Raw genomic sequence first — 21,688 nt, forward strand, 5'->3', positions numbered from 1 at the left:
ATGTTGAAGAGTAAGTAGAAGAAATCCTTCTTTAAACAACAGTCCTGAATCTTTAGAGTTAAAGGTCTTAACTAGTATCAGCCATAATCGTGCTCATTTTTTTTCCTTTGTCTACAAACCTTAGCAAATGTTCAGTCATAAGAGACACTGCCTATGGAAAATCTTTGAAAGTTTTGGCAAGGCATCGGAACGACTCAGGATCGCTTGACATGCCCGATATCCATTTCAGTGCATAACTTCTCTGCATAATTAAAAATAAAAAGATGCCCAGGGTTCTGAAGCCTGTCCAGGCAGTGGCCCCTGCCTGTTTAGGAATGGGCCCCAGCATGATGACCTGAAGGTGCGGTGACGCTGTGTTTATTTCCTTGTTGATTTCCCTTCCCTGGCTCCGAGCTCATTTTCCCATTGCCTGCAGGAAAATAACATCCAGGGGTGCGGTAGGACTGACTTGGCAGCTGTATAGGTGAACAAAAGGATCCTGGATTTAGCTAGAGCAGAAGGAAGCTCGAGGGAGCCTCAGCCTCATCCAGACCAGAACACATTTGTCACTGATGCTAATGAGTGCTGCTCCGGTCAGGGCTTCTCTCCCTGGAAGCTCCCCAGAGGCTGCTCTCAGGTTTATGGATCAGCATGAGACAAAGCCTTGAAAAGGGGGCAAGGGGTGAGCTGATTAATTCTGGGGCCAGTGGTTTGCATGCATGTCTGGAAGACAGGACACAGGAAAGAGAAAGAACATTTCCCTGGGCTACTACTGAGTCACAAAAGCTCAGCTCCCAAATGGACTGTCCCCTGAGGCCTCGCACAGCTGGGAACTGAGTCACGATGCAGCAAAGGTAAGAGGCCTGGTTCCTCTACCAGGTAACATCTCATGCAATTTGACAAACTTTGCCCCTGACTATCCCAGCCCAGCCTCCCCCACCCCTACTCCTAACACACACACACACACACACACACACACACACACACACACACGGCAAGTTTTTGAGGAGAACCTAGAAGATAGAAATGTCTCATTATGTCTTTCTCAAGACACTCTAGAAAGGTCCTGAGGACATTTACTCTTTTAATATCTGATTTATTAATTTATTGATTTATTGTACTGGTCTTCGTGGGGAAACTTCTTCCTTCACTTTCAAAAATAAAAGCTGCTTTTTTTTATTTTATTTTTTCTGGCCAAACAGGTCAGTAAACACATAAACAATCCCACTAATGGTGACTGCATTTCTATGTTATTCTTCATCATTATTCAAAGCATATTCACATTTTTTTGGTTTCATTGCTATGGTAGAAATCGGCATTGTCATTGCAATTTGACCCATGAAGAGATTTAGATCCAGAGAAATTGTGACTTGCCTAGTAGCAAGTGGGTAGGTGAGTGACAGCACATTCTGTCTCTATTCCTGCCTCTTTGCAGTACTTTTTTTTTATGTTTATTTATTTATTTTGAGAAATAGAGCCAGGGAGGGGAAGAGAGAGAGGGAGAAAGAGAATCCCAACAGGCTCTATGCCATCAGCTCAGAGCTGGACGTGGGTCTCGAACTCACCAACCCTGAGATCATGACATGAGCTGAAATCAAGAGTTGGACGCTCAACCAACTGAGCCACCCAGGGCCCCTGGTGACTGTACTGTTTCAGCCAAATACCAGGCTATATTCTCTGCCACATACCCTGCAAGTGATCTGATGAGAGGATAGAATTTTAGCAATTGGAGCTCCCTAGAAAATCCAGAAATGGAGTATCCAGCATAATATGCCACCTTGTTATTTATCCCTGTTTACATCCATCCCTAGGCATTGAATCCAGTTCACCAAATGTTGATCAACTACCTTCGAGGTGCCCAGCACGCCAAGGTCACATGATGGGTCACAGTGCAAACTCTGCCTAAGGAGTGCTGAAGGAGGGCCGCATGGGGGCTGAGGGCAGAGGTTGTATGTGAGAGGACTCTCCACAGGACGTGAGCTTCACACTTGGGCTTGGTGTAAAGAGGGGCCTTGGATCGAGGGAGAGCATTTCAGATTGGCACAACTCCGCAGGGCAGGAATTGGCTCAGGGAACATTTACAGCAAGATGGTGGCAACAAAGCAGGGGTGAAGAGAGCATTCTGGGAATTAGACGTGAACCTTGGCTCCACCACCTACTGGCTCTATGCCCTGGGGTAATTCAGTGAACCCTTGTGACCTCAGTTTTCTGATATGTAAAGTGGGAATAATGATCATACCTAGTCCACGGAGTTGTCTTAAGGTTTGCCATGGCAATTTTATGAGATAATGAGATAACGCATGTGAAGCCTTGGCGGGCACGCAAGTGCTCGATAAATACTATGGTGATTACCCCGCGCCTAGTTCCACGGGGGATGCTGGGGATGCAGATAAGAGTAGCTCCACTCTCAATCTGATCAAACATTGTGAATTCGTTGGGTGCAACCAACTATCTGCAGTGCACTAAGTGTTCTGGGACCATGGGGGAGGGGTCTCGGGGAGGGTTTGGGTGTGTGGCCTGTGCAGCCTATTGGGGGAAACGGGAGGAGGTTTCACAGTAGAGGCCCTATGTGTAGAGAGGTGGCATAGGACGGTGAAAAGCCCTGCACAGATGTGATTTTGGATCCCAGCTTCATCCTCAACCACATGCAAAGCACAAGTGTATTAATATGCTAGGGATGCCATAACAAAACACAATAGCCTAGGGGGCTTATACAACAGAAATTTATTTTCTCACAGTTTTGGAGGCTGAAAGTCCAAGATCAAGGTGTTGACAGGTTTGGTTCTTTTGGGGCCACTCTTCTTGGCTTGCAGATGGCCACCTTCTTGCCGTGTCCTCATGTGGTCGTCTCCCTATGGGCGTGAACCCCTGGTATCTCTCTGTGTGTCCAAGTTTCTTCTTCCTCTAAGTACCCCTGTCATACTAGACTAGGTTCCACACTAACAGCCTTATTTTAACTTAATAACCTCTTGAAAGGCTCTATCTCTAAATGCAGTCGTATTCTGAGATATTGGGAGATAGGGTTTCAACATGTGAATTTGGGGGGACCCAATTCGGCCCATAACAACGATCAGGTTACTAAACCTCTCCGAATCTGTACTCCCTCATCTGCAAAATGGGGACAATACTTCCCAAGGAGAACCATTGTGAAGATTAGAAAAAGGACACATAAAAGGGCGCTCTGGCCTACGGGAGGGGCCCAACAGGCTGTGGTTGTCACTATTAGCACTTTGGGTCAAACCTCAAATGATGGTGGAATCTCTTGCACAATCCACATTCCAGATGAACCCTGAAAAACTGGCCTTTTCGTTATCCCATGGACTTTTTTTTTTTTTGGTAGAGAATATTTTTTTTGAATATAATTTATCGTCAAGTTGGCTGACATACAGCATATATGATGTGCTCTTGGTTTTGGGGTAGATTCCCATGATTCATTGCTTACATACAAAACTCAGTGCTCATCCCAACAAGTTCGTGGACCTCCTAAGATGACCAAGGAGCCCTCAGTATTTCTACTTCTTCGTTCTGGCAGATGAGCCCGTCATCAGATAAGTCAAGTGGCCAGCATGATCAGCTCTGTAGATACCACAGGACTCCCTCCATTCATCACGAAACAAGAATACTTATCTCCTGCAACTGATCAGAGACCCAACTCTCAGCAGCCCTACCCTAATCCTGCTGCGGGAGCAGTTACTCCAAACTTCGTTCACCCACAGCAGCCTCTGGGTGCCTGAAAAGTCTGGAAAACGTTATAATGCCAACCTAACATATTCACTACATGCAAATGTAGATGCAGATACAGATGTAGAATACAGGTATATATGCATGTATGTATTTAGAAAAACCTCAAGCTTATAGAAAAGTTGTAGATATCGTAGAGTAGGAAGAACTTTGCAGTGTATTTTTCCCGAACCCTTTGAGAGTAAGCTACCAAAACAACGCCTCATCTTCCCCATAGGCTTTGGTGTACATTGTCTATACACAAGGACGTCCCCCCACATAAACCACAAAGTCAGGAAATTAATGTTGATACATTCCTATGATCTGATCCTCAGACCCCACTAAATTTTCATCAGTTGCCATTTGATCCTCAGACCAACTCATTTTCAGAATCAAGTGTTGCATCCAGTTGTCTTCATCATTTTTTTTATGTTTATTTATTTATTTACTTATTTGTTTATTGAGTGTTTGTTTATTTTTGAGAGGGAGAGAGACAGAGCGCAAGCAGCAGAGGGACAGAGAGGGAGACACAGAATCTGAAGCAGGTTCCAGGCTCTGAGCTGTCAGCACAGAGCTCAACATAGGGCTTGAATCCACAAACTGTGAGATCATGACCTGAGCTGAACGAAGTTGGATGCTTAACCGACTGAGCCACCCAGGCATCCCAATATTTGTATATTTTTGAGAGAGAGAGAGAGAGAGAAATAGAGCAGAGGAGGGGCAGAGAGAGAGAGAGAGAGAGAGGATCCAAAGCAGGCTCCATGCTGACAGCAGAGAGCCTGATGCGGGGCTTGAACTCATGAACCATGAGGTCATGACCTGAGCCGAAGTTGACGCTTAACCCACCGAGCCACCTAGGCATCCCTGTTTGCATCTTTTTAGTCCACTCCAATAGCAAACTTTCTTCAGTATTTCCCCCACTTTCGTGACCTTGACACTTTTTAAAGGGGCGCCTGGGTGGCTCAGTCGGTTAAGCATCCGACTTCGGCTCAGGTCATGATCTCGCGGTTCGTGAGTTCAAGCCCCGCGTCGGGCTCTGGGCTGACAGCTCAGAGCCTGGAGCCTGTTTCAGATTCTGTGTCTCCCTCTCTCTCTCTGACCCTCCCCCATTCATGCTCTGTCTGTCTCTGTCTCAAAAATAAATAAACGTTAAAAAAAAAATTAAAAAAAAAATGCAGGCCTGTCGTTCTGTAGAATGTTCCTCAATTTGGGTTTGTCTGAGTTTCCTTGTGCTTCCATTCAAGTTTTACAACCTTGGCAAAAAATGTCACAGAGATGATGCTGTGTTCCTCCCTTGTCATCCGATCAGATGGCAGATGATTTTAAATGTCACTGGGATTGCTATATGATATCCCAGTGTCATAAAGACATGACTGCCAGGGCTCTCTGCTCTAAAGTCACTCTTCTTCCTTCTTTAATTCATAAGTTTCCTGTAGAAAAGTAGTTTGAAGTTACCTAAATGTCTCCTTCTTAATCGAACATGCCAACAATCCCTTTTGATATGTTCCCATATCCTCTGAGCCCTTCTGACTTCCTAGTGCAATGAGATGTTCCGGCCTTAAAATCAGCTCTCTCTCCAAGGAACTCTAGTTCCTTTCAGTAGAGAATTATTTAGAATCCAAAGCCTGACTGCTAGATGTGTTCATCATGAATTGGAGTGTTGCTGTTCTCAGAATCTCTCGATGGACAGAGCTAGGACCCGGGTGTGTGTTTCTATATTGACCTATATGCACTGAAAATTGTAAATTCACACGGTTACTTCCAATTGCAATCCAACACTCCGAGGTTTATTCCAGTTATCTCCCTTTCTATATTTTATATTTGTAAGTCTCTTTACCACTAGTTCGAGCTGGCTCCCATTAGCCTTAATACGTTCAATCAGTCCCCTGATTGGAACCAACTCCCATCACGACCACTGCCCGCTTCTCCATGCAGATGCCCGCCTCACCTTGCATGGATTCTAGAGTTCTGTGTCAAGCTGCCCTCCCTAGGGTGACCTTCCTCTGCTCATCTAGGCTCTGGCACCCGATCTAGGCCGCCCTTCTACGTGGCTAGCCCCCTCACTCCCTGGAGGTGCTGATGCCCTGTCTGGACCACCATATCTCCTCTACCCCCTGCATGGGTAACTACCTTACTTGGCCCTGTATCATAGATTTTTTTAAATTTTTTTAATGTTTATTTTTGAGAGAGAGAGAGAGAGAGATACAGAGTGCAAGCTGGGGAGGGGCAGAGAGAGAGGGGGACACAGGGTCTGAAGCAGGCTCTAGGCTCTGAGCCATTAGCACAGTGCCCGCTGTGGGGCTCAGACTCATGAACGTGAGATCATGACCTGAGCTGAAGTCAGATGACCTGAACCACCCAGGTGTCCCACCCCGTCTCATGGCTTTAAAGACTGAATTATTTAGGGAGAGAAAGGGAAGGAGAGAAGACATTCATTCAATTTTGACATTTCTGAGAAACTCAGAAGTTGCTCTGTGTCCCAGGATGCTCATTTGCGCACATATATTTGTTGTTACTCTTTGATTTGCGGGGAGCAGAGCAGCCTCCTCCACACAGATAGGACACACGTCCCCAGTATCAGGCCTAAGGGACTAAGGTTCCCACCATTGATCCTATTCCATTCAATATTGCTCTAATTTACGTGGACGTCGGCTAGGGCACTAACAACATTTCCAGGGTGAAAACTATTTGGGCAATCACTGCTCCTTTTCCTCCTCAAATCCCATCCTAGGCTCTTCCTCACTTAGTTCCTCAAAACTAAATATTTCAGTGCTTACTGCATACCAGGTACTTGGCTGGGTTGGGACATAGAGCTTTGAACCTTGGTGTCCACCTTCAAGAAACTCTCAAGGCCTCTGTGGGAAGCAGACACGAGTGAGACAGTTACATTTCCCTGTGGCTGGGTGCAGTGTTAGCTGTCTCAGCAGCCTGCCAGGGGAGGGCCACCAACCCTGCTGGGACAGCAGAGAGCAGATACCCAGGGGAATTCCGACCTGGCAAGGTGAGGAGGGCTGGGGTGGAAAGCACAGGGATCGGCGTGCGAAGAGCTAGACGCAAGGGCAGGGCGGGAAAGACAGGTGCAGGCTGCTGGAGGGAGGCCACCTGACAATACAGCTGGAGTTTTCATTTGAGGACAAGAGGCTCCGCATCCAGATGTTCTGGGTTCAAACCCTGGCTCTCCCAGTAACAAGCTGTGCGGTCTTAGGCAAGCTACTGTTCTGTGCCTCAGTTTCCTTGACTGTAAACCTGGAGATGACAATAGTCCTGACCTCACAAAATGGGAATAAGGATTAAATTAGTTCTTTTATGTAGTACATAGAAAACTGCACAGCATATATGAAGTATATAATAAATATCAGATATTATTATTTCCCAAGAGGTGGATCAAAAAGGGATTAAGGCATTGGCAAGGCAGAGGCACAAAAAAAATCATTAATTAAAACAGATAAATTTAAAAGAATGGATTTGGGCATTTCAACAGCAACTCTGAAGTCGTCACCTTGAGAAAAATCAGTACTTCCACGCACTTCTATGAGCATATTTTATTTATGGCTTACTGTTGTTTTTCTTTTGACATATTTTGGGGGATAGGAGTCCACTGTAATCTTCTCGTTGCTTTGGCCTCTGTAGGTCCCAATGTTACAAAAGAGACACGCCGTGGAAACCTCTTTTCTGTTGGTTTGCCAGGCATGGAGATCCATTAGGAGTGGCCATTGTACACACCCACTGAGTTCTAGGACCATAGTATTGGTTATGATTGTTCTGACACCAGCACCAACCAAGGCTACCCCACAGCTGAAGGGAGGCCGTCTTAAAATTCAGTTAGTGCTAAAGCATTTCTGCACCCTGACGAAGTACAGTAGAGAGTGGAGGCGGGGGTGGGGGAGGGCATTCTTGAAATCCATCCTAAAAGTCTTGTTGAGATAGGACTTGGCAGCCTTTCAGAAGTGACCTGCTAGGACTCTGTCGTTGGAGCTGTCCTCCCCCACGGCACACATCGCCTGAGAGCCAGGGGAACCAGAAATACAAGCTCAGAAGTGCACAGGGTGCCTCAAAATTTAAAACTTCTCTGCGTCAGACACAACACGGTGAAGTGCAACCTGTGGGATGGGAGCAAATGTTCGCAAGCCGTATCTTAGGGATTCATATCCAGAATATATAAAGAACTCCTACAAGTCAACAGTACAACACAGACAACCCCATTGAAAACTGAACAAAACAGACCCTTGTTCAAAGAAGATACACGAATGGAAATAAGCACATGAAAAGATGCTCAAAGTCAGTAATCATCTGGGAGATGCAAATCTCAGCCACAGTGAAATACTACCTCACACCCACGAGGGTGACCACTATAAAAAAAAAAAAAAAAAACGGTAAAATTAAAGAAAAAACCCAAACCCGCAAAATAACAAGTGTCGGTAAGAACTCTCGTGCACTGTTGCTAGAAATGTTGGCTGGTACAGCTGCCATGGAAAACAGTGTGGCGATTCCTCAAAAAATTGAACAGAGAATTATCACATGATCCAGCAATTCCACTTCTGGGTCTACACCCCAAAGAGCTGAAAGCAGGGACTCAAAGAGATATCTGTACACCCACCTTCACAGAAGCACTATTCACAATAGCCCAGGGCCGGAAGAAAGTCGGAAGCCCACGAACGGATGAATAAACAAAGTGTGGTGTATACATGCAACGAAACACCACTCAGCCTTCAGAAGGAAGGAAATTCTGACACATGCTGCAGCACGGATGAACCTTGAGGACGTGATGTTAAGTAAAAGAAGCCACAAGACACATACTGTGTAATCCCACTTAACGTGAGTAGCCAGGGGCTGGGAGCAGGGGCAGTGGGGAGTCACTGTGTAATGGGCACAGCTTCGAGTTGGAAAGATGAAAAGAGTTCTGGAGATGGAGGGTGGTGATGACTGCACAACAGTGCAAAGTATACAACGATGCACATTACACCACCGAGCTGTGTACTTTAAAGCGGTTAAAATGGTGACTTTATTTTTTTTTTATTTTTTTTAATGTTTATTTATTTTTGAGACAGAGAGGGACAGAGCATGAATGGGGGAGGGGCAGAGAGAGAGGGAGACACAGAATCTGAAACAGGCTCCAGGCTCTGAGCGGTCAGCACAGAGCCCGACGCGGGGCTCAAACTCACGGACCGCGAGATCGTGACCTGAGCGGAAGTCGGCCGCTTAACTGACTGAGCCACCCAGGCGCCCCAATGGTAACTTTATATTTTTGGTATTTACCACATTTAAAACTAGTGATTGAGAAATGCCAATCAAGCCGGACTGCTTCCCGCCCCACCCCCCCCCCCCTTAGGCAGTTCATTCTGGAAAAAAATGGTTAGGAGAACTGTGGAAGGAAAAGAATTCTTTAATTTATAGACAAATGTTTCACATCTCAGAGTTTCCTAAGAAATGTCAGTGACACAAACTTTAATACCCGTATTTTGTTTTCAAGTTCTTCTCTGGGGAAAGAAGGAAATAAATATTGGCCAGATCTCAGTCACCTCAAAGACTTGCTGAGATACTCTCTGCCATGTCACACCTACCAGTCTTCCAATGATGTAAGGAGATCGCTTCCCAAAACAAAGAAGATCAGCATCATTTTGCAGCTACAGACGTGAAAGAGACGCTATACAATATGATGATTGCTCAGTGGTCTCTGGGTGCTGCTAAAACATTTAAAGCTTGCAATTTTTGCCCGGCGGTAGTCAAGCCAAAGGTGCCCTGTAAGAGGGCTTTGAAAGACATTCACCCTGATGTCTCAGGCTGGTTCCCTCTGCACTGAAATGTACAGAAACAGACCCAGCGTGAGGCTGACTCTGAAGTCGAGGGTGCTGTGTCGGGGGAAGTATCCGCCTAACTTTCCTGAGCACCCGACCGGAGGGCCAGTTCCGACTCCCAGAGAGAGTCCTGCCTTCTAACGCTTCCTCCACCTCTAACCTTGCAGGTTTGCTTCACCTCTGTGGGGCCTTAACGCACTTATGCCAAATTGGAAAAATAACGACACACCAGTGGGCCACGGTGCGTTTGGCCACACTGGTCCCACGTTTCTATCTGCTAATTCACTCACTCAGCAAAGTACGGTGGGGGTGAGAATTCTGTGTCAGGTGCTCTTGTGGGTGCTGGGATGTAGCAGAGGTGAGGCAGCCTGTGCTTAAGTCAACAGATCAATAGGATCATTACAGAAAATGATAAAGGCTACAAATAAAGCAGGGTCGGAGGATAGAGACTGATGGTGGCGAATGGAGACAATGCTATCTTTGTAGAATGTCCCAGTTTGCCACAGGCCACACCGTGCCGTATTGCCCCACTCACTACAGTCATTTACTGCCACCTTCTTGGCAGTTGGGGGCATCTGAGGTTGTGGGCTCTGCAATAAAATGGGGGAAAATATCATCAAGAATTTAAATTAGGGGCAGGGGAAATATAAAAAAGAATAGAATGACAAGGCCCAAAGAAATAGGAAGCAGGTATGGATGCCACACGAGCCTACATGATTGGTACAGTTGAGCATCAGATTTAACGCTGAGGTTCCTGGAACTCAGAGCCAAGGGAGATATATTCAATGACATCATTCTCATTTTCAGAAAGACAGAGAAATAATCCTTTCTGGGTACAAAACCTTTGTCACCTGAACTTGGAATAGAAATCGATCATGTTAGGCTTTCTAAAGGGACCTCTGAGTGATACAGTAAGCCACAGTCTCACCAACACAGGCACAAAATTAGGGTATTTTCCACCGTTTCAGCCATTCATCCAAAGCACAATTATGAAGGCACTAACATAAGCACGAGAGATGCAAAAATGCCTGTTTGTTTTTGTTTTGCCTTAGTGTCCACAGATAACGGACAAGGGCATACCTCATCTAAACTAAACTCGATGAAGGTTGTAGGAGAGGTCAGGCTAACGCCATGCAGACCCCTTGTTCTGGCTCATCTCAATTCACAGAGTGTTCAGCAGAGTGGGCAGAATGCCTGTCACTCAAACTGTCTTCCTTCCATAAATCTGTCTTCTCTCAGCTGGTGAGACAGAATTAACAGCTCTTCGGGACATTTCTACTCTTAATACTAAAGGGCAATTTCTGTGGCCTTTTCGACCTTTTGATGGAAGTAAGTAAAATCTCCTTCCCTTTTCTGCGATAGCCCGGTGGGGAAACATGGATGGTTATGCACACTGACTCCTGAAGGCGGAGAACAGCCCATCTAAGGGAAGAAAATTCCTAAATCCATTTGCTCTCTGCACAAGAAGACTCTGCCACATTCCTGGGCTGGCAGGAGATCTAGCCTGTTTTCTGGAATGTTCCTAGGGAGCTTTTTCATGGCGCTAGGGTCCAAAGTCTTATTAGAGTTCCCTTGCCAAAGGAGGCCAAGGGCTTCTTTGTGTTAGCTCCACTGTGAATCCCCAAGAGCAGAAGCTATCTGTACCTTTAAATGCGTCTCCTGCCCGGTGAGAAAACACACAGGCAGAAATGCAGTTGAGTCAAATTTTCTGTCCTTATTTTTTGGGCCAGATGCCGCCTGGCTGAGTCCTTATCACCTGGATTATCTCTTGGCTCACTGGTGATTTTGTGGGCTCACTCTCCCGCACTTGGCAAAGAATCGGGGTGTTGTCTGAGGGCCAGAACCAAAACATTACTTCTCCCCCCACTCTTTTGAAAACCGAGAAGAGCCTTTTGACTGCCGGTTGTAATCCTTACCCAGACTTCCTCCACTCCATTACCACACCTCTCTGTACTCTGATTAAATATCCCTTTTGAGCCAACCTCACAGAACTGGTTCTCTGGGTTTGCAACAATGACCTTCCAGAAACACCCTGAGCTCAGTCTGGCACGAGCCTCACAGCCTCTGCTTGGCCGTCTGGCAATGAAGCCCTCTGGTGCTGAAGTAACCGACCCTACCTGAGATGTTATCTAAGTCACTGGACACGGGGCCCTGCTCCGTCCTGGGACGGGAGAGCCCTAGAGTTCCCAAGGACTTGCTGTGTGAGTCCCAGTTAGCGCTGTGTTTTCTGACAAAGCTCATTGTGTAAATTTCTTTGCACCGACTGTAAACAAATATACACACATTCACAAATACCTCAATATATGACACAGTTTTAACTCAACTCCCTTTTCATTCATTTCTGTCATCACTGAAATGAAGCACAAAACACAGTGAGTTCAACATATCCATCAGGTTTTGTTTCTGAGGGGTGAGGGTTATCATTAAGGCTTTTAGAGGCAATGTCTTTTCGCAGACTAATGAAAACTTGTCACCAACTGGCACTGAGTGGTTAGGAAAGACACCTGACAAGGTGCTCTGTGTCCAACTGGGGCTCAGTTCATGAAGGAATAATAATCACAGCCACTTTGGGCCAGCCACTGTCGAACCCTACATGGCCTGGCTTGTTTCATAATTCTAAAAAATACTAAGGGTCTTCCATTTTTCAGGTGGAGACACTGAGGTTTAGAGAGATTAGGTAGATTGCCCAGTCACCATGCAGTAGGACGGGGTTTAAAAGCAGAACTCCTGGAGGGAGAAGAGAAGGGGGAGAAAGGCCGTGAGAGCATGAGAGGCCTTGGGCAACCTGTTCCTCCCATCCCCTCACGCTTCCGGACCAAAGCTCTATGTGGGTATTGCAGCACTCATCTGCTTAATGAACAAAGAACCGCTTTCCCAGAACCTGTGTCAGTTGTTTTCTCTGTCCATTCTGGTGGACACCTGGGGAAATCATCAAGATCAAGGTTTCTCAGCCTCACCGACATTGACATTTGGGGCCGGATAATTCTTGGTTGTGGGGAGCTGTCTTGTGCACTGTAGGATCGACAGCAGCATCGCTGGCTTCAACCCACCAAAGGCCAGTAATAGCTCCCACGTTCTGACCATCAAAAATGTCTGCAAATGACTCCAGAAGTTCCGTGGAGGCCAAGACCACCCCCTACAGAGAACCACGGCACTAGGTGCAACCAGCCCTGAAAGGAGATTGAGGTTCCTCAGAAACGATGGTGAACAAGCCCAGAGGGTGGGAGCTTCTGTGTGCGTGCCTGGGAGGTCTCTGGGATCCTTCGAGTGAAGCACGCCGCTCATAGCACAGTTCTGACTCAGACGAAGTGGGAAAGGCCAAGACTCTACCAGCCCGAAGGAAGCCTTTGGTCCCAAAGGCTCTCAAGTGGGTTGAGCAAGGGGTCCCTCCAAAGGGCCCTAAAGGGCCATGATTGGCGTTCCCCATGTTACCATCATGGCAGGAAATGGTTGTATACCTGGGAAATGGTCCTTTCTTATAGAGCCATCTCTGTAGCATTCATTTAGCCCCAAGCATAAGTGGGTATACCGAGGTGTATCAGAAGTCCTCCAACCTGGTGCTGGTCTTGCGTGGTCTATCATAAGATGGCCAGTGGCCAGGAGAGCCCTTTATCTCAGTCCCCACATCAGGCCTCAAATGTAAAATCTTGACATCAGGGTCACCTGGGTGGCTCTGTTGGTTGAGTGTCCAACTTCGGCTCAGGTCATGATCCCATAGTTCGCGAGTACAAGCCCCACATTGGGCTTGCTTCTGTCAGCCCAGAGCCTCCTTTGGATCCTTTGTGCCCCTCTCTCTGCCCCTGCCCTGCTTGCTCTCTCTCTCAAAAATAAATAAACATTAAAAACCTTTTTTTAAAAAATCTTGACATCATCTCCAGTGTTATACTCATGCTGAATTTTCACATATGGTCAAAAGCACTAATGTGTTCAATATATACATTTAAAATATACCATGCTTTTCATATGTCTATTTTGAAATTTATTTCATTTTTAATATCCCAAGAGCCTCCAAAAGTAGATGTGGGCTAGGCCTGTCTGGATTTCTGGCAAGACCTGCTTTCATCATTATAAGGCAGAATACGGCATGTAAAGAGTATTATCTCTAGGGGCTAGAAGGCCCTGAGCCCCCAAATTGTTCCCCACATGCTCTGATTAGTGCTGAAAATTCTATGAAACTTTTCTTTGCAGTGTCTTACATTCCAGGATAATTCTTGAAATAAAAAATATCCCTGGGAAAAATCGTATAATGACCTCTCCAAACGCAATCATGAGAAAATAGACAAGCCAATTTAAGAAAGGCTCAAAAGATTTGAACAGTCACTTAGCCAAAAGAAGATATACAGATAACAAGTAAACACATGGAAAAGAAGCTCAACATCATTAGTCATTAGGAAAAAGCAAATTAAAACCAGAATGAGATATCATTCCGTATCTATTAGAATGGCTTAGCCTTAAAAAAAGACTGGCCTTAGCAAATGTTGGTAAGGGTATGTAGGAATCGGAACTGCTAATGGGATGGTAAAACAGTACAACCACTTTGGAAAACACGTTGGCAGTTTCATAAAAAGATAAGTGTAGGGGTGTCTGGGCGACTCAGTCGGTTAAGTGTCCAACTCTTGGTTTTGGCTCGGGTCATGATCTTGCGGTTTGTGAGTTCGAGCCCCGCGTTGGGCTCTGCACTGACAGTGCAAAGACTTTTTGGGATTCTCCCTCTCCCCCACTCCTCCTTGCCCCTCCCCCACTCACGCGTTCTCGCTCTCACAATAAACTTTAAAAAAAAAAATGCTTCAAAAACTTAAAAAAAATTTAGATGTCCACTTACCATTTGATCCAGCCATTGCGCCCTTAAGCATTTACCCAAGAGACATGAAAGCTTATACCCATACAAAGATGTGTGCACATACCTTCCTAGTAGTTCTTTTTGTAATCGGCCCAAACTAGAAACAACCCAAATGCCCATCAACAGGTGCATGAAGAGACAGGCAGTGGTACGTCCATCCAGTGGAATGCCATCCAGCAGTAAAAACAAATGAGCTGTTGATACACACAACATAAATGAATCTCAAAATTATCTAGGCTGAGTGGGAAAGGCCTGACAAAACAGAATACATACTGCCCGACTCCACCTGCATAGAATTCTAGAAAAGGCAACTAATCTATAGTTACAGACAGCAGATCCAGGCTTGCCTGGGGACGGAGATGGAGGGGGAAGTGAGAGGGAGAGATTACCAAGGGGCACGAGGAGCCCTCTGGGGGTGATGGACGCATCCATTAGCTCAGTTGTGGTGATGATTTGTATGGCCGTCTCATCTCCAGACGCCAAAATTGATCAGACTGGACACACGAAATATGGGCATTAGGAAGGAGCCCTGGAGATAGGGAGCTGTGTGGGGCACCGAGGCACGGTCATCGGTTAGACGCACTTGGGTGGTTTCTCCACTTGCTTCTCATTGGCCTGAGCACAGAGGTTGTGGTCATTGCTCTTCAGCGCTGCCTGGATGGTGTTACTGGAGTGAAGTGTGAGAAACTCCTAACACAGCAACTTATGGGTGGGTGAAGCCCAGCCGTGGCACCCTCTCGTACAGCCTGAAGGGCACCTCTTATCTGGGTAAGCCCTCTTGGAGCCAGAAGAGATTAGACCAAAATACACTGGATATAATCGCATGGCAAAATCCCTTCTTCTTAGAGAGCAGAGAAGAGAGAGTGCCTCCCCACCCAGAACCGAGAAAGCGACGGAGCGGCTTGGATCCCCTCCAGTGTATTCAGGCCAAAAAACTGAGCAGGATCCCAGTGTGCATTGAGGCAATCAACTGTGCGCGCACACACAGCAACAGCGGCCCCCCCGAGCGAGCTGCCTCCGAGGCCGGGGTCTGCAGGTGCAACTCCAATTAGAGCAGCCGGCCTTCCAGCACCTTTTCATATCGAACAACGGCTGGGCCTCAGCCCCCGCCAGGGATTGAGGAAGGCCCCGGAAGGACTGCCGACCAGACTGGGGAAAACAAAGACCGTCCGAATAAAGGCAGCTCATGCAGGTCAGACCTGAAACCCTAGCTTCATTTCTGAAACCTCTTGTGAGAATCAGCCCATGGACAATTTTGTGGAGAATCAGCCACTGTCCACAAGGACACAAACTGTCGTCCAAGGTCATCCACTTCCTCTGTAAGTTAATGTGAGGAGTTCTGTTTTGCAGACCAGACAGGCACAGTGTTTCCATAATGGCACCATCTCCTTGGTCGCTCCCAAGGTTGACAACAGCTCCCCCTAAACGCACAGATTTTTCAGGACGACAGATGCAAGGTGGTCCCTCTGTAACTGGTGGCTCTTCATCATTTATATTACATCAAGGCTTAAAACAAAAGACTCGGACTCTTAATTTTAGCAAGGAGGTGTGCCTTCAACCTGCTTGCCAATACCCTATCTTCAGCAGAAAAACACTAAGATCACAGACTCATTTTCTCCATCCCCCTCTTCCTCCTCCCCTTCCACCCCCCTCCTCCTGGTCTCCCTCCTCAGGTTTCTTTTATTGACTTTTTAAAGAGGAGGGTAGAAAGGTCAAGAAGCTTATACAGAGTTCTGTGTTCCTCTAGAATCAAGTGAGCTTATTCCACAGCCAAGGAAACACTCTGAGGACAAGGAAATCCTGCAGGCATCACCCCCTGGGGGGCTTCCTGGGCTGCTCTGCCCCCCCCCCCCACCCTCTGTCTGGGGCTGCCTCCTCCCCTTCCTGACAGTCTTTATGGTTTGTAACACAAAGCTCTAAAGAAGTGCCAACAATTAGAAATGTTAACAAAATAATGTTAAAAACCCCTATCTTCTCACCACTGCTGTCATACTATTGTTCTGTGTTTCCCTCCAGATCTTGTCATTGGGCATCCTTTTTTTTTTTAAGTGTTTATTTATGTATTTTGAAAGAGACACATGCTCCATGAGCATGAGTAGGGGAGGGGCAGAGAGACAGGGAGAGAAGGAGAATCAATCCCAAGCAGGCTCTGCACTGTCAGCACAGAGTCCGATGCAGGGCTTGAACCCACGAACCGTGAGATTGTGACCTGACCCAAAATCGAGAGCTGGATGCTTACCCATCTGAGTCACCCAAGCACCCCGGGCATACTTTTTTGCCTACTTAATATGTGTGTGTGTATTTACATATATGCATTTATGTGTGGGTATGTATATGTATATATATGCATGTACATATACAGATACGTATATATATGTGTATATACACACACATAAATGCATATATATAAAACTCCTGATTATTCCTGTAACTTGACTTCTCCACGGGATTCACGGCCATGAGATGTGAATAGTGGGAAAGTCAGCAAGAGAAGAAATAGTCCTATTGACGGTTTAACATGCAAAACAGTCAATTCCCATTAGTGAATACTAAGCACTCACAGGGGAAATACAGAGTTAGGTTCCTGTGAGCCTCTGGTTGAAACGGTCTCATCAACGGATCAATCCATAACCTTGTTTTATGTGTGTTTCTGTATAAAGACATCTTATTTAATATGTATTGTGTACTTATTAACATTGAACTCATGGCCAGCGGCCCAAGTAACACGTGCCTGAATGAACTGTATCTAACACACCTGCGTTCTCCGTAAAGGCACAGCACAGCCTTCTCGTGCATAGGACCCTGGACGGCACATCTGAACGACATTCGGGTACCAAATCTTAAATACCAAAAGCCCCAAGAAAAATCACAAAAATGCGAAAAATGTGGCACTAACTAGACCATAAAAAGGACACTTGTTTCAGTACAAGTGCTGAAATAAGCACTTTGTTTGACCTCAGCTGGTAATTCATATTTTTCGCTATCTTCAAATGACTGTGACCACGCAACGAGTGTTGATTTGGGGGTCGCAGATGAATTTCAGTGCGTAGGTGCATTTGCAAATATGGAATTCAGGAAGAATGAGCATTGACTGTACCTACGTGATATCAATGCCGCGTATTGGGAAGACAGAGGTAGTTGGCCCTTCCTACTTCCCTTTGAAAAAAAATCGGTCATTTCTTGCGAAAAGTGCTCTCGTGATGACTGCCACCTATCATGACAGATCCTTTCCTTCTAAAGTGGCACTTTTAGGAGTACCTGGTAAGAACCTTCTATCTTGGTTCCAAGATGATCTGCAAAACCGTAGGTGTGTTTGCACGGAGCCCATTCAGGTAGAAGTTCAGGAGGTCTGAGTGCGAGTGGGGTTTCACGCTTCAGTCTCCGGGAGCAGCCTGACCTTGAGTAATGCTTATGTTCCCTCATCTGCAGAAGGGAAAGTCCATAGCTCATTGGTTCCAAGCACTCATTCTTTCACATTTTTAACGTATCTAAAATGGTCTCTTTGCTTTATCGCTGATGATGTGTTGTGGTTTCATTGGCAGCACTGTTTTCTTTCTGGGTGGTTCATCAAATAAAGGTGCATATTTCCAGCCTTTGGCATCTTAGAAGTGATGAACTACAGTAATAAGGGTACCTACTTCCGGGTATTGTACGGATTGAGCAATGCTACAATGTCACAGGTGGTTGTGAAAAAAGTGTACATGACAGGACAGCCATGGTGCAACCACTCGCAAACTAGGGAATTATTATCATGACTGGGAGTGTTTCCTTGCTCCTGGAATAGGTCAATCTCTTTACTTTTGCAGTTCCTCAGGAAATTTCATAAAAGTTGTACCATGGCTCTCTATGACCCTGATTACATTTTTCATGCGATGGTGATACAAACAGATTGGTTTGGCGGGGGCGGGGGGGGGCGTCATTACATTTTTTGTCATTGGAAATAGATTCCAAAAAGAGTCTGAGAACTACTGCCCTGAGGAAAGCAAAACACAAGTTTCATGGAGGCTGGAGGGGTCCTTGTTCCATGTTTATAATATGGCAGCTGTGGGGTTGTATGTGATCCAATGATGGGGATTGTCTCGTTTGCATCACGAGGTTTTTGACAGTACAGGTTGGACTTCCTCTCATTAAACGGCTTTGGCATATGTTCTGTCCTTTCAGTAGTAAAAGGAAAGTGAAACCCTTGAGGCAATAATTCAGTCCTAAGTTCTTTTTTTTTTTTTTTTAATTTTTAAAAAATGTTTATTTTTTGAGACAGAGACAGAGAGCAAGCAGGGGAGGTGTGGGGGGTGGGGGGTGGGTACAGAATCCAAAACAGGCTCCAGGCTCCGAGCTGTCAGCACAGAGCCCCACGTGGGGCTCGAATTCACAAACTGAGATCATGACCTGAGTCGAAGTCGGATGCTTAACCGACTGAGCCACCCAGGCGCCCCAGTCCTAAATTCGTAATATAACCCAAGATTCTTCCATCTGATCATCCACAGCATCACTTCAATTGCTCTTTTCGTGAGGGAGGGAGGTTACCTAGATTCTGTGTACAAGCAAAAGCTTATAATATCTTCACTTCAAACAGATGCTTTAAATGTGGATTTTGACCACGTTTCCTTGGATATGTTTGTTTGTTCCTTGATGCAAAGGGTCAATATAAATCCTAGAAATCTGTCTGGAGTCTGGATAGGGGCATATGATGGGAACAGCTAATTGGGTATTAGGGCTGAACGTCTGCCTCCCTGACAGCCAAACACGGACATGCTTTATCTGCTGTCCTCTTGCCAAACTCCTAGCAAAATAAGTGAGTAAATGGAAGAGGGTAGAAAACCAGGATCCATCAAGCTGCTTCTATGTGCCTTTTGTCAGGTGCTTGTGTAGAAGTGTTTCAACACACCTAAATATGGGCGCTATCATTTCCAGTTTGCTGTTATCAGCACCTGACACACCAAGGTGAAATAATTTGTTTAGGTCACAGGAGTAAGGAACAGAATCACCTGAACACCCAAGTCTTGCCTCAAAGCCCTGTTCGTTCTATTCTAAGGGGCCAGTCAATGCCTCAGAGATGCTGTTACCATTGCTCTGCCGTCCACTTTTCCCGTGATCTTTGAGAGGAACTTCAAAACCGGCTACTTTATTCACACTGTTGTCTTCTTACCACAGTGACACGCATCGACAGGTACTTGCTAATGTATTTTTGGGGGGACAATGAAGCTTTGTTTCCCCTCAAGCCAGGGAAGGATACATCCCTTCGGCTTCACCATGCCTCCTCCCTTACAAAAATAAAAAGAAAGATGGGGCGCCTGGGTGGCGCAGTCAGTTAAGCATCCGACTTCAGCCAGGTCACGATCTCGCGGTCCGTGAGTTCGAGCCCCGCGTCAGGCTCTGGGCTGACGGCTCGGAGCCTGGAGCCTGTTTCCGATTCTGTGTCTCCCTCTCTCTCTGCCCCTCCCCTGTTCATGCTCTGTCTCTCTCTGTCCCAAAAATAAATAAAAAAACGTTGAAAAAAAATAAATAAAAATAAAAAATAAAAAGAAAGAAAGAGAAAAAGTAATGGATGGGCGGTCTCAGTGAGACTGCTCTTTGATTTCCATTCTGAATAGCAGGTATTGTGCTCAGTAATGATTACTTTTGGGGTGCTGGCCAATAAAGATTAGTATCTCCTTTTCTTTTTTTAAAAATTTTTTTAAATGTGTATTTATTTTTGAGGCAGAGACAGAGCATGAACGGGGGAGGGGCAGAGAGAGAGGGAGACACAGAATCGGAAGCGGGCTCCAGGCTCCCAGCCGTCAGCCCAGAGCCCGACGCGGGGCTCGAACTCATGGACCGCGAGATCGTGACCTGGCTGAAGTCGGACGCTTAACCGACTGCGCCACCCAGGCGCCCCTTAATGTTTATTTCTGAGAGAGAGAGAGAGAGAGAGAGAGAGAGCAAGCAGGGGAGGGGCAGGGAGAGAGGGAGACACAGAATCGGAAGCAGGCTCCAGGCTCCGAGCCGTCAGCCCAGAGCCCGACGCGGGGCTCGAACTCACGGACCGGTGAGATCACGACCTGAGCCGAAGTTGGACGCTTAACCGACTGAGCCACCCAGGCGCCCCCATAGTATCTCTTTTTCCTAAATGTAGTGCTGGAACACGGATATTTTAATTGACCTGCCCAGACTCCCGCAGGAATTAGCAGTGGAGCCAAAAGTGGGGCCCAAGACTCTAGTTCCCCTTCATTGGCCCGTCAGCCCACACTGCCGTCTTATGCACACTTAATAAGTATTTACAGCTTTACATAGCTTCCCAGCCACAGTTAGGACAAGAAGTACTTGCATATATATGTGTACATGCATGTGAAACAGATGTGAGAAATGAAAAAGTGAATGAGATGGACACAGCACCCCTGATAAAGTACCAGACTAAAACCAGGGAGACCCAAGATTTAGGACTTCTACTTTGTTTTCTCAGTCTCTTGGTTGTTCTTTAATGCTCTGGGCAGAGAGTACAACCCGATCTAAAGGGCTGTGGCCACTTAGAAGCACACCCGTGAGAAAGGAGGAGGAAAATGCTCACGCTGACAACTCTCCCGAGTTTCTGATGCTCTGAAACACCCTGTCCTGGAAAAAGTCGTAAAAGCCTGCTACAAGTAGGCTTGTTTTTAATGCAAGATCAATAGAATATTGATCAAATCATGCCCCCGCTTCCCAGTAGACGTGTTTTATATTAAATCATATATAACGTACGCCAAGATATTGCCTCTGTTTCTCTTTATGATGATATTGTAATAATTGAATGGACTTGGTCTATTCTAAATCACACATATTCTTTAATATAAGATACTTGAGGAAGGAAAACACCTATCTAAATGGAAATTTGTATTTCTTGAGCAAGTAAGTTCTTTAAACATTGTAGTGAGTTATGTAAAATGACAGCAATTCAGACTTACTGGAGAAAAAGAGGGGCTTCGTTGGCTCACAAAACTCAGGAAGCCCAGAGTGGGGACCCAGCTCAAACAATGTCGGTGCCCTCTTTCTCTCCCCACTTCTGGCCTCTGCCCTCTTCTGCTGTATACTGTATTGCCAGCATTCTTTCCGCACGCCCTCCCACCCCAAGTGACTAGAAAGACTGATGGCAGGCCTCAAGCTCACCGCTTGTTTTCAGAAAGGTGGAGGGCTCTACCTTTCTCCCTCCTATTCCAGAATGCTAGTGAACGATTCTGATCAACCTGATAAATCGGCCACCCCTTGGACCAATCCCTGTGACCAGAGAAGGGTGGACTACGACCAGCAGGGCTGGGTCACGCACCCACCCTTCCTGCAGGGGTGTAGTAGTGAGTCAATTGGGCAATGACGGGCTATGGTTACAACCCCGCTAGGACCAGGG

General features: G+C 46.2%; 1 protein-coding gene across 1 annotated transcript in view; it reads left to right on the forward strand.

Moving 5' to 3' along the window:
* The first annotated feature begins 534 nt into the window (after nucleotides 1–534).
* Nucleotides 535–21,688, forward strand: part of LNX1 (ligand of numb-protein X 1) — a 185,047-nt gene continuing 163,893 nt past the window's right edge. The window contains exon 1 of the mRNA XM_058722571.1: nucleotides 535–833. The gene's annotated coding sequence lies outside the window, so the exon portion shown is untranslated. The remainder of the gene's footprint in view (nucleotides 834–21,688) is intronic.

The sequence above is a fragment of the Neofelis nebulosa genome, chromosome 3 (assembly GCF_028018385.1).
Source record: "Neofelis nebulosa isolate mNeoNeb1 chromosome 3, mNeoNeb1.pri, whole genome shotgun sequence".
Taxonomy (NCBI): domain Eukaryota; kingdom Metazoa; phylum Chordata; class Mammalia; order Carnivora; family Felidae; genus Neofelis; species Neofelis nebulosa.